Source organism: Schistocerca cancellata, chromosome 4 (genome assembly GCF_023864275.1).
Source record: "Schistocerca cancellata isolate TAMUIC-IGC-003103 chromosome 4, iqSchCanc2.1, whole genome shotgun sequence".
In the NCBI taxonomy this organism is placed as follows: domain Eukaryota; kingdom Metazoa; phylum Arthropoda; class Insecta; order Orthoptera; family Acrididae; genus Schistocerca; species Schistocerca cancellata.
In genome coordinates this window covers 217,922,243-217,935,971 of record NC_064629.1, presented here as the reverse complement: position 1 = coordinate 217,935,971, position 13,729 = coordinate 217,922,243, and positions in this window count along the sequence as shown.

Below are 13,729 nucleotides of genomic sequence, written 5' to 3'. Positions count from 1 at the left end.
GGAATATTCTGACGTACAGCAGTAAAAACAGTTAATACTACACATTTGTCTCTGTGTTATGCAGCAGGTGGCTAATCTAACCCTGTTTGCTACAATTCTGTCCACGTTGAACATGTGAATATTACTCTTAGCGAGCCACGTAGAGTCATTACTGAATATCTTAAGCATACACTCCGGGATAAGCTCCACCATTTAGCTGAAATTACCACTCAAGACATCAGGCGTAAGGGAGTGGCATGCAGAAAAGATATAAGGTATCTAACTCCGATTAACACTCATTACATGATCACCAACCCCTCCCTCAGGGACGATATCCAGGAAAAGTTTCATGAAGGCTGCAGTTAACAATGGTCAACAGACGTTCCCGATTACGTGTGTGAAAGATGAGGTCTGAACACCATTGGATGATACCATCGGAAATTCTAGCTGCTCGCTTCACTGAGGAATGCCCCTATAGAAAAATCTGAACAGGCTCAGAGCAGGGATTGCAAGGTTAAAAGACAATTTTCAGAAACGGGGATATTCCACGTCATCAGCACTCTATGACTGGGGTTCAACAAACTACAGACCAATTATACCAGTGTAAATTATGTCCTGCAAGATGTACCATTGTCTTCCATTTTAAATCATCAGTTAGTTTGTCAGTGTTATTATGTATGTAGCTTGTATGCTGAAGTTTGCTGTTTTAGCATGAAGAAATAAATAAATGCTATAATACTTGACAAGCAAATGGATGAATATTTTAAAATTAAAAAAGAAGTGTTTTATGCTCCCTGTAACCAGCGTTAGCGGGCCAGAGTCATGATATGAGAAACACCTACGAAACGCCACAGAAGGACCTCATGCCTGAACTACACACTCTGCAGAGTAATCGCTTCATGAAGCTGTTAGCGCACTCAAAACCTAACATCATTTGAAAAGCGGAAAAATCGCTACTCTTAGAACCACAGTGCGTCTCCACACAGTTACTGTCCAGTTTGTGTGTTGTTTGCCTCATTGAAGATATGGAGCCTGATGTTCCGCTGTGAACAACGGCCTTTTCGAAGTATTCGAATCCATATATCCGTTGCATGTAGTTCACCTGGCAGTGTTCGTTACGAAACTGGTTGAGATGCATCAGCATTCAGTGACAGTAACAATTCCTGTTGGGATTGAAATTGGTTGTCATTGACAAGGCGTAACACTTCTCTCTGGTCTTTGTCCTTTACGATCGTTGTCTTAGATCTAATAATGTGGCTGCAAGTGGTACACCATTCCTTGTAGGTACGTCGGATTCGAACCTGCGACCGTAGCGGTCGCTCGGCTCCAGACTGTAGCGCCTAGAACCGCACGGCCACTCCGACCGGCTATGGTAAGAGAAATAAGGGTAAACAATGAGCACATAAAAACCAGAAACTGGAAGCTTGTGCTGAGGAAAACTCGGCGTTTCACCAGTAAAAATGGCATAGTAACTAACAACAGAAATAAAACTGTACAAGTCTCAAAATATTTCCCTCCATAATTTTTTAGTTTCAGAGATAAGACAGAAAATAATGAAGATAGCTACACACCGAAAGGAATGTAAAAGATGGTGTGTAAAGCCACTTGAGGTAAGACCCAATAACACATATAAATTAATACTAAAGGAATTTGCAATACTATTTACAGAGCGAATGCAGAGAATGACACTTCTTCGGTACTGAAGAAATGCTCTACCTGTTCTGCTTCACTAGAAAGGAGACACAAAACAAAACGAACTAAAGACGTATCGACCTCCCATATTTAATGTACAAAATAGTCGCAAAAATTATAACCAGCCTCATAGAACAAACATAGTATCTTCATCAAGCAAAGGCAGAAGCGGAGTTTCGAAGTGAATGCACAAGCCAATTTGCTATTATAGAAAGAAATTACAGAATGGGGAAATGAATATCAATTACAACTTTTTCCGGAACTCACATTTTTTTAAAAATCTTTGAACTGACTTTCAATAAAATTCGTACTAATAGCTCTAGAAAAACAAGGCATGTTATCAATATATATGGAGCGATGAAAAACGTTCCATTTTGCGGTGTTGCTGCATCGTATATGCAAAACAGTGCGACTCCTATGCTGGTATACCGGGTGTTCATTTTCACTTAAGACATTGAAATATCTCGAGAACTACACATCGGAACAAAAAAATATATAATTCCAATTTGTTTGTCTGGGAGGGAGACATCCAACGACAACACCCTCGACTCCCCTGCCCCCAACCCGATTCGTGGTTGGCCGGGGAACCACTGAAACCTTTAATGGGAAAACCCGTTTTTTTTATTGCAGATTACAGTTCTATGGAAAAATTTACGTAGGTTTTGCCTGAAGAATTTTCTTCGTTTCGCCACAGATGGTGCTTTAATAGAAATGTGTATACAATCTAAATTTATGACATGCTACTCAATGGCCCTTGAATATCGACCCCACCTCCATTCTGCAAGGGTAGGACAGGCCAGGATTTCATAACTTCTAATTGGAAACTCCATTGGCAATGTTATATTCCTCAGACATAAACAAAGGACTGATGTTGTGCCACTGTGGCCTTGGCTTACAATTAGAGTAAATGTTCAAAAGTAGGGCCGTCAACTTCAATACATTTAAAATGACCGTACACAGTACAGAAGCATATCTGCAGGAATGTCAGCAAATGCGTTCCTGATGCGATCGAGCATTCCTTCACGACCTGTTGGCAGTTGCTGGTACCTGAATCATCCTAATAAGGACCAGTAAAACTGCGACAAGGGGTGTTGCTGCATCATGACAACGCACGTCCCCATATGAAAACATGTCGTAACGCAGAAGTTACGCCAGCTCAAGTGGAGACACTCGAGAAGTGAGACACATTCGAGTATCCACCTTTTAGTCCTTATCTCTCCCCGTTTAGTATCTCACCTTTGATCGATTTAAGAAGGCCTTGAGAGGTCGACGATTCCTTTCAGCGAGCAGGCGATTACAGACTTCTTCAGGGTACAGAAAACGGTGTTTTACCAAACGGATATCTTCAACCTGGTGCGTTGGTGGTACGATTTCCTAAACGCTCAAGACGATTTTGTCTCGTTGGCATACCGATTCTGGACTGTACTACCTTCGAATGGGAACTTTTTGGTCACCCTTGTATTATAGAAGACAACTATATATACACGCACGTAAATAATACAGCTTCATTCGATTTCATCACGATAGCATGGGAAATTAGAACTGCAAAATGTCAATACAGGACTCGACATAAACAACCTGCATCTTCAAGTTCAATCAACCTGTTCACAGGTTCAACTCCTAGTGTCCTCTAGCAAGAGTCTTTGCACTGTGTTTTTAGAAGATTTTTTTTTTTCAGAAGAAGGAAGCTTGAATGAAGTCTGTTGCTAAACCAACATCACCTCTCCGAGTGTTACTGCGCGAACAGTTCTCTACCTAATATTTTGGCCAGTTCTCAGTTCCTTGGATGACACAGTAATTCGTACGTGTCAAGGTAATGCTACTAACGTCGATCAGACTTACAGTTGTACGTCTCTCCTCTAAGAGTTGTCAGACACATTGTCTCTTGTATGTCGGTATTTATTCACTAATTCCTTTTTGCAATCTGGAGACGGACTCAGCTTAAATGAATACTGATCATCATGTGCCCTGTGCGATACCTGTGTAGTCAGAAAACATCGGTTTCCCGCTACAAACAGTTTTTTTAAGTGGAACTTTATCAGTCCATTCGATTGCGCTGTCCCAAGTTAGCGCAGGTAATACTCGTTTTATCGGCATACGTTAACATCTACAGCAAAACGCGAAGAATGACAACACGCTCAGATGTATCATGTCGGACAGGGGAAAAGTGGCGAAGAAATGTTTACTGATCTTTCGGTGTCTGTTGATATCGAATGGTCAAGATTAAGCCAGAGAGCCAAATTAGTAATACAACCATGTGCAATTAAAATTTCAAGCCATACTGTGAAAACATTTTGGAAGTGTTCGAATTTCCTCGTGTCGTGTACTGGTCCGCACACTGAGGCCTGTTGCCGCCATGTAGCAGAGCTCCTGAGTCGTTGCTGGTTAATATTCATGTTTCACTGTATCTGCTAACATACATCGTAAAACCAAACGCCACGTGTGACTAGTTGTGGACGGTTCTATACAATGGGGCACCAAATTTCACTTTAAAAACAGTTGATTTGTATCAAGAAACAACATTTTCCGTCGACGCTGTGTCCGGATCTAAAAACTGAAATACGGATTTGCAGTTATATACCGAAACATTAGAGAAAATCAACCTCGGGGTTCTTAGGAGATACAATCGGTATGTATATTACACATTTATTGGCCTAGTAGCGTCGGCAAACCGTTTCTCATAGACTACTATACACAGAACTCGCTGGGCACCCATCCAGGCCCAGAATCGCTCACTTGCCAACTAAAGCTAATGGAGCCTGCTCGGACCTTTGTTAATGCCACTTACATCTCACTCGATGGCGTCCCATATTTGCTCAGCAGGATTACACAGCCTCAGTGCTAGTTAAATCTTCGTCAAACGATTGTGACAATTTATCAACGACAGGATGGGGACATGGTCTCGCTACATGTGCAGGTCACGAACAGGAGCTTCAGGCGATTAAACGGGCGCAGATGATGGATCATCATGCTATTGTATCGTTCAGCCGCAAGAGAAAACAGTATTCATATCAGTGTCCCCATTTAACCAGTGTCAAAGCCCCACACAACTCCCCCGCCTGCTGAAACGGTTTCCTCTTCACAAGTAGGATGCATCGTTCCATAGCCTCTTACAGTTGCGTAGCAATATGCACTGCCATTCACTACCGAGGGAAGATTTTCCATGTTGTTGGCTTCTAGTGGCCTTGTTCTACGCTCCTGCCATATATTTTAGTCTTTTGACGTGAGGAAAACGGAACGTTAATTTTAGGAAGATGGCGTCTTACCTATGGTAAGGATGAGATTCTGGTCACCAGTTGTTGTCTAACAATGAACTGGCCATCGATTTACCGTCTGCTGTCTGTCTATACGCAATAGTTGGCGACGACCTCTCTCATCGACACTTTGCTGCATGTGGTAGTTGAATCTGGCTGCCCTGGCATAGCCCGCATCGAGCTGCTCACGGTACATGCTTAAGAGATGCGACGTGAAAATCCCAGTGCCTGCTCAACCACGGATGGTTGCTGTCCTCTTCTAGCAGCCACGATCTCGCCGCTGTCTAACTCGCTCATATTGCGGGTGTTGCCGATTCTGTGATCGTCTGTCACGACGCCCCCCGGTATTCGAACTACCAGTCACTGAACAAGCCAAAATATTTCGTGGTTAGCCTAAATCCCTTCAGGCAAACGCAGGAATGTTTCCTATGAAAAGGACGATGATAATTTCTTTCTCCATTATTCGCCAATTCAAACTTACGCTCAGTTTCTAATGACTTTGTGGCCGGCCGCGGTGGCCGAGCGGCTCTAGGCGCTTCAGTACGGAACTGCGTGGCTGCTACGGTCGCAGGTTCGAATCCTGCCGCGGGTATGGATGTGTGTGATGTCCTTAGGTTAGTTAGGTTTAAGTAGTTCTAAGTTCTATGGGACTGATGACCACAGATGTTAAGTCCCATTGTGCTCAGAGCCATTTGAACCAAATTGTTTGCGATTGGTTTAAAGAACATTCTGGACAATTCCAGCGAATTATTTTGCCATCCAGATTGCTCATTTTGTTAATTCCCACAGTGCTTAGAGTCATTTGAACCATTCTAATGACGTTGTTGTCGAGGGATCGCTAAACCTTAATTATCGTTTCGTATCCCACTCCTCTGGGCACTGTGGTTCTCCCTCCATAATTACACACCACAGCCTTAAAATTAACATTTTTCCAAGACCTTCCATCACCTTCTGCTTTGCTACTTGTCATATTCATTAAAATTAAGGTAATAGCGAGCATTCTGGCCCCGAACAATTTCTTCACGTTTGGTTTCCTGACTGTTCTACGAAGCAACGACGTGCACTCTTTTGAACGGGAACGTGTCTCGCCTGGAAGCTCAGAGACCGGCGCTGCTGCAGGTTTTGTGTAATCATACTCCAAACATTGCCAGATTACAATAAAAATATGTAACCAGATTTGCTTCTGCACTGAATCTTACTTTTAAATGAAATCATTTCCGCTTTTGACTATTAAAACATTAGTTATTGCTATTGTAATTTGGATATGTTATTTTCAATAATTCTGAAAATAATCAGACGTCAAATATAATACACGTAATTAAGATATTGACAAACGTTTGAAAGTGAATATTTTAAAGCTATTTACGTGGGATGTTGTAACCCAGTCGATAATACAAAGCTATATCATGCTGTGTAAGAACAGTTGTATGAGGTGGTGTGAATTTATAAGCTGTTCCGTATGCCATATACGTTATAGAGCTGGTGAAATAATGATGTGAACACTTAAGTTTGAATTTCATGTAGTAGGCGTGGTAACGGGATCACAATAGAGCCAAAGATGTAAACATACAAAGATTATGAGCTATGTAATCCAGAGATGTTAATACATGGAGTCGATCTCGTGTGGTTTGTGACACGTGTGTGTAGAAAAGAGAAAATTGACGGAAGTAAGTGTGAAATGAAAACATCTCTTTACCTACTTTTGATCTATATTCTCAGTGTCATTCTTAGATTTCGTTTACATCTCTCACATACTTCCGTCACTTTTCTTTTTCTACACACATATTTCACAAACCACATGATATCGACTCCATATATTAGCATCTTTTGGATTACAAAGCTCATACTCTACGTTTACATCTTTGCCGCCTTTATGATCCAGTTACCACGCCTACAACATGGAACTTAAAAATCAGCATTCACATTGTTATTTCACCAGCTCTATAACGAATATGGTATATGGAACAGCTGATAAATTCACAACACCTCGTGAAACTGTTCTTACACACCATGGTATAGCTTTGTATTCTCGATTGGGTTACAACACACCACGTAAGTAGCTTTAAAATTTTCACTTTCAGTGTTTGTCAGTTTCATAATTACGTGTATTGAAATTTATGACTGACTGTTTTCAGAGTGCTTAAAAATAACAGCTTGTCGAAATTGCAGTCGCAATAAATAATGTTTTAACGCCAAAAGCTCAAATGATTTCATTTAAAAATTTCACAAAGGCTGTTGGCCCAATTATCAAACTTCTGAATCTTATTTCACACCATGCAGTACGACTTCGCTCGCAGTATTCTCTGGCGAAAGATGTATTAGCGTGAATTTGCATATAGCGTAACTACAAGTCCTTCTATTACGTTTAAATATTGTGTACTGTTAGTTTTCATTGCCTGTATATTGTGTCTTTGAATTACTTTAGAAGGAACCATAACTTGCCAAACCAGTCGTAAAAAACAGCACAGAAATCACACCAGGCCGGCAGGCGCGCCATTCGTATAAGAGTAAGATTCATAACGGACCTAAGGAAACAAAGTTCCTGACATTGAAGCTGGCCTATTTAAAGAAGAATGATATTTTCCCATGACATAACTCCACATGATATATGAGACCGTGAATGAAATTTCTTGGTGAGTGGTGAATCACGCACTGGATCGATCGTGTGTCGTTGCTCCCTTCCACAAGATGGGAGTATACCACTCACCATGTCAGCCGCAATATTAACTTTCACGATTAAAATACACCATCTCCTAGTGGCTCCTTTCACATCATTAGTGCTGCTTGTAACTGTGACTGAAAATAAGCATTCAAATAAAGAAGAATTGGCCAGGTGCGATTAGGACTTGTGCACAGAGGGTTCCGCACAAACTGAATTATGTGTATAGTCGGTTCAACCATTCCTGCAATCTAGAATCTCAACCATTTTTGTCTGTTATCGATAGTGATACTGACAAGATATCGGTCCCAAGGATTCCAAGATTTTCGAGTGTTTTAATTTCAATAACATAAACGTGACAAAGCAATGCAGGGGCTAAGCGACTAAGTATAACGATCAGTAGTTCTCCTTTCAGGCTGACTGGGCTGCAGTGGTAAAAGTGTAACATCAGGCAAGGAACGACTTTACTGCTCCTATGACGCATTTCGGAATTTATCCATCATCACGCCATATTTACGTGCAGTAATCGCGACTGGATATCTGATGATAGATAAAATCCGAAACGCGTCATATGAGCAATAATTTCCTTCCTTGCCTAATATTTGACTTTCACTATTGTGATCCATTCAGCCTGAATGCAGAACTTCTGATTGTTTTAATTTCAAGTTTTACGTCGGATAACATACGGCAAAAGAATTTTTTTCGTGTGTCAGTTCCAAATTAACAATTTTTCGGATTTTATACTTTACTTGTACTGAAAAACCTAGCTTCATGCCAAATTTCATCATTATAGGCCAATGGGAAGTACCCTATAGTTTTTGATGAGTGACTCTGTGAGTATCAAAATATGTGACATAAATGGCCGTATCTTTTGATTACACTGACTTGAAAGCTAACGTGTATTATACATCCCAGGGACCATAGACCTCAGAATGTGACAAATTTCAACACCATACGTCTAAGCATTCCTGACAAAAATAAGTTTTCATCATCGGACAGACAGACAGATGAACAGTCGGACAACAAAGCGATCATGTAACGGTTCCGTTTTTACTGACTGTGGAATAAATTTGTTAAAAATGGCTCAAATGGCTCTAAGCACCGTGGGACTAAACAGCTATGGTCATCAGTCTCCTAGAACTTAGAACTACTTAAACCCAACTAACCTAAGGACATCACACAACACCCAGTCATCACGAGGCAGAGAAAATCCCTGACCCCGCCGGGAATCAATTTGTTACGATCGAGTACTGATATTAAAGTAAGCGGCGAAGAGTGAGCTGGATGATGAAAAACTATAATACACACACGTACATCAAAATCGCACCTCCACGGGAAGCACGAATATCGTTCACTTAAACGTGTTACAGGCCGTTAGCGCCCTCATGACCCTCGCAGCGACCTTCGACGGGAGGTATTAAGCTCACAAATCAACCACTGTAGAGAGTCACACAGGGTTGTCTATTCGCTGTAAACATTAATATAGACAATAGTGAGCCTCATCGGCTGCAAATGGCGTCATGTAACTTAGTTATGGAGTTCAACGGAAGGGGTTGACTAGCCTTCGCAACTGTGCTTTAATGTATAGTGAAACAGCATCTCCAATAGGTCGCAAAGCTACTACAGTAGCTGTGGATGAAACATCTGTGGCAAACGGATTCTGACGATTCACACACCTGTCAGTGAACCATGAAACTTTTTATCAGCAGGTGACACGGATTTCATCCGAGCCACATTTCGTCAGCATCTGCAGTACCTATCGCAGGACGCGGTTATTCACTTGAGTAGTAAGTCCATGACTTAAACACGTCCTCACGATTACAGTGGGCTTGTCGATACAGACCGAGAGTGGGCAGCGACTGGCTGTGACACAGTGAGTTTTGTTAATCTCTCTGCGGCCTGTTTTCTAGCCCGTCATACGGGTAACTCAGTTCAGGTGTATAATATATTCACCACAAAAGCGAGCCACAATGGCCAAGTGTTCATCCACGTACATTAATGTTCACAAAACACAAAGATGAATACTTTTCGTTCAAACACACGTATGAGGAATGAATTACAGTCTTTTGGCTTGCTGCACAATTCTTCTGTTTACCGGCAGTCACGAGAGCCTCAATGGCTCCTAAGGTTTTTCTTTTATGTACCAAATCTTGGCAGGGAACGTCAAAGGACGAGTGGCCGAGGTAATGTAAAAGTAACTGGTTTACTTTGTCGTACAGGTGTAACAAAAGTTACAGAAACTCTAGATCACTGAACTGATTGTAGGGAGACAGTAAACAGACTAAATGGATGATAACGTGTACTGAAAACTCTGACACTGTTTCTGAATATTGATAAATAAAACTTGTACGGTTCGGCTTTGTGATGGGGGGAGGGATTTACAGGGTTTATTATTCGAACTGGCAACCAGCTTTGTCAGTCATTGTGGCAGACGGGAGCACACGTTATTGAACGAACACAAAAGAAACGATGGTGCCACGAAGTGGTGTGATTTTGAAAGTAGTCTCAAAACTAAACCGACACTAGTTTACGATCAACCGAGCTCACTATAGCTCTGTTACACATGCAGTGATCTACATTTGTCATTATGACGGTGTTTGAGCTGTATGCTCATAAATACCTTGTATGAAGTATCGCGTGCACTGACCAAGATCTGCGACCTTCGACCGATTCTTAGGCGTGATCTACATAGGGTCGTCAGAAAGAGTCTGAAATGCTTGGAGGGTGTTTCAGGGTAGGTTGTGCTGAGAAATAACTTAATAAAAAACAAAATCGAAACATTGCGCCGTCTCCTAGATAATTAGCAATGAAGTTAGCCAATCGGTCCGTTGCGCATGCAAATTCCAACTGCGTTTTTCGTTTATGTGGAATGTATGAGCAGTTGCGAAATTGGACAATCATCAGTTGTACAATGGAATGACGGCAACGAAAATTTGTGCTAGTTCAGGACTGTAATCCCGAATTCCCGCTTATCGCGAGCAGTCGCCTTAACGTTAGGCTATCCGAGAACAACTGACGGCCAGACCGAAACTTCCATATGTCGTCAAACATGCGTTAACATCCTGTACTCGTACATCAATTATGTAAACGGAAGGGCCAAAGAAACTGGTACACCGGCCAAAGATCGTGTAAGGCCCCAGCGAGCACGCGGATGTGCCGCAACAAAACCTGGCATGGACTAGGCTAAAGTCTGAAGTGATGCTGGAGGGAACTGACACTGTGAATCCTGCAGGGCTATCCGTAAATCTCTTCTGAACAGAACATTGCAAGGCTTCCCAGATATGCTCAAGAATATGCATGTCTGGTGAGTTTGGTGGGCACCGGAAGTGTTTAAACATAGAAGAGTGTTTCTGGAGCCACTCTGAAGCAATTCTGGGCGTGTGGGGTGTCGCCTTGTCCTGCTAGAATTGACGAAGTCCCTCGGAATGCACAATGGACATGAATGGCTTCAGGTGATCGGACAGTATGCTTTTGCACGTGTCACTCGTCAGAGTCGTAGCTCGAGATATCAGGGTCCTGTGCACTCCAACTGCATGTGCACCACACTATTACAGAGCCTCCACCAGTTTGAACAGTCCCCTGCTCACATGCAGGATCCAGGGATTCATGAGGTTATCTTCATACTCGTACACGTCCATCTCCTCGATACTATTTGGCCGGCCGAAGTGGCCGAGCGGTTAAAGGCGCTACAGTCTGGAACCGCACGACCGCTACGGTCGCAGGTTCGAATCCTGCCTCGGGCATGGATGTGTGTGATGTCCTTAGGTTAGTTAGGTTTAAGTAGTTCTAAGTTATAGGGGACTTATGACCACAGCAGTTGAGTCCCATAGTGCTCAGAGCCATTTGAACCATTTGATACTATTTGAAGCGAGACTCGTCCGAGCAGGCAACATAATACCAGTCATCAACAGTCCAATGTCTATGTTGACGGGGCCAAACAAGGCGTAAAGTTTTGTGTCGTGCAGTTATCAATTGGACACGAGTGGGCCTTCGGCTCCGAAAGCGCATATCCCTGACGTTTCGTTGAAAGGTTCGCACCCTGACACTTGATGGCCCAGCATTGAAATCTGCAGCAGTTCGAGGAATGGTTGGACTTCTGTTACGTTGACCGATTCTCTTCAATCGTCGTTGGTCCCGCTCTTGGGGGATCTTCTTCAGATCGATGCGAGGACGGAGAATTGATGTTTTACAGACTATAACACCACGCTCAAAAGCACTTAAATCTCGATAACCTACCATTGTGGCAGCAGTTACTGATCTAACAACTGCGCCAGACATTTATTGTCATACAGGCGTTCCGACCGCAGTGCCGTATTTTACCTGTTTAGATATCTCTGTATTTGAATACGTGTGCCTATACCAGTTTCTTTGGCGCTTCAATGTATATTCCCGTACAGGAGAGACATTTTACTTCCAAATCGCTTGGTCGGTGTCGGTGAATAAATACGATGGTGCAGTGCCTGTGTTATTCTGAATTACGATGCGCAGTTCCTTCGGGCATTCATGCATGTTCGAAGGAACTTAGCATCGTATTTCCGAACAACACCGGCACTACAATATCTTATGTTATTTGGTTGGTTTCCTAGTACCGAAAAGAGGAATACATAAATTGGACATGGGGCGGTAGTAAAGATCGAACCCGAGCCAAAGGCTGAGCAGTCTCGTGAGCTATAATCTACGCTACGAGAACAAGTGACTAATGGTATCTGGTGGGCCTCTTTAATTTGCACTCGCAACGGCCTGATTGGCTAACTTTTATATTAATTAACTCTGAAACGGCGCAACATATCGAATTTATTTTTTAAGAATTATTTCTCAGCACAAGCCAATCTGCAGCAGTCTTAGAAGCTTTTCAGACTGCTTCTGAGCACCGGGTATAAACCTTTCGCTTGGCGGACGAGAGTCCCATGACGACTCAGCAGACAGAATGATGAAAGATATATATGCGTGTGCAGCAGGCCGGCAAACAATCGTCTGCAACACTACAACGAGATTAATGAAGAGTTACGCGGTATACAACCCTCTTTCGAATTCTTGACATGGATCCACAAGACAACGATGGTGTTGGACAGCCGTCTTGATCCTGACAACACAACCGCTGGTCCCGACCCATACGTATTGGTTGCAGGACGTCCGGCACATCTGCAGTATACTCCGCATGCCACCTTACGGTGTGACGGAGAGAGGCTCTGGCACTACTATTTGGTCCCCCTCTTTCCTGGTCCAATCGTGTGGTGCGTGGGAAGAATGACAGTTTGTTAATCTCCAATTTAGCTGTAGATACCCCTGATTTTCTCGTAGAGTTCATATAGCGAGTCTTATGTGGAAGGAAGTGATACACACATCAAAAAACGTTTTGCACCACCTCGATTTCGAGAGTTCCCGAACCGGTATAGAAAATTGGAATAGACATGAACATAAACATCATTTTCGCCGTTTTTATTGCTCACAATAACCACACATTGCATGTTGTACCACCATACAGAGAGACCTTCACAGGTGGTGGTCCAGGCTGCTGTACACGCAGGCACCTCTAATGCCCAGTAGCACGTCCTCTTGCATTAATGCATGCCGGAATTTGTCATGGCACACTACCCACAAGTTCAGTAAGGCACCGTTGGTCCAGAATGTCCCACAGCTCAACGGCGATTCGGCGAAGATTCCCCGGAATGGTTTGTGGGTCACGTCGTCCATAAACAGCCCTTTTCAATCTATCCTACGCATGTTCGATAAGGTCTGGAGAACATGCAGGCCACTCTAGTCGAGCGATGTCGTTATCCTGAAGGAAGTCATCCACAAGATGTGCACGAGGGGGGCGCGAATTGTCGTCCATGAAGACGAATGCCTCGCCAATATGCTGCCGGTATGGTTGCACTATCGGTCGGAGGATGGCATTCACGTATCGCACAGCCGTTACGGTGCCTTCCATGACCAAATGCGTACGTCGGCCCCACATAATGCCACCCCAAAACAGCAGGGAATCTCCACTTTGCTACACTCGCTGGACAGTATGTCTAAGGCGTTCAGCCTGACCGGGTTGCCGCCAAACAAGTCTCCGACGATTGTCTGGTTGAAGGCATAGGTGCCACTCATCGTTGAAGAGAACATGATGCCAATGCTGAGCGGTCCATTCGGCATGTTGTTG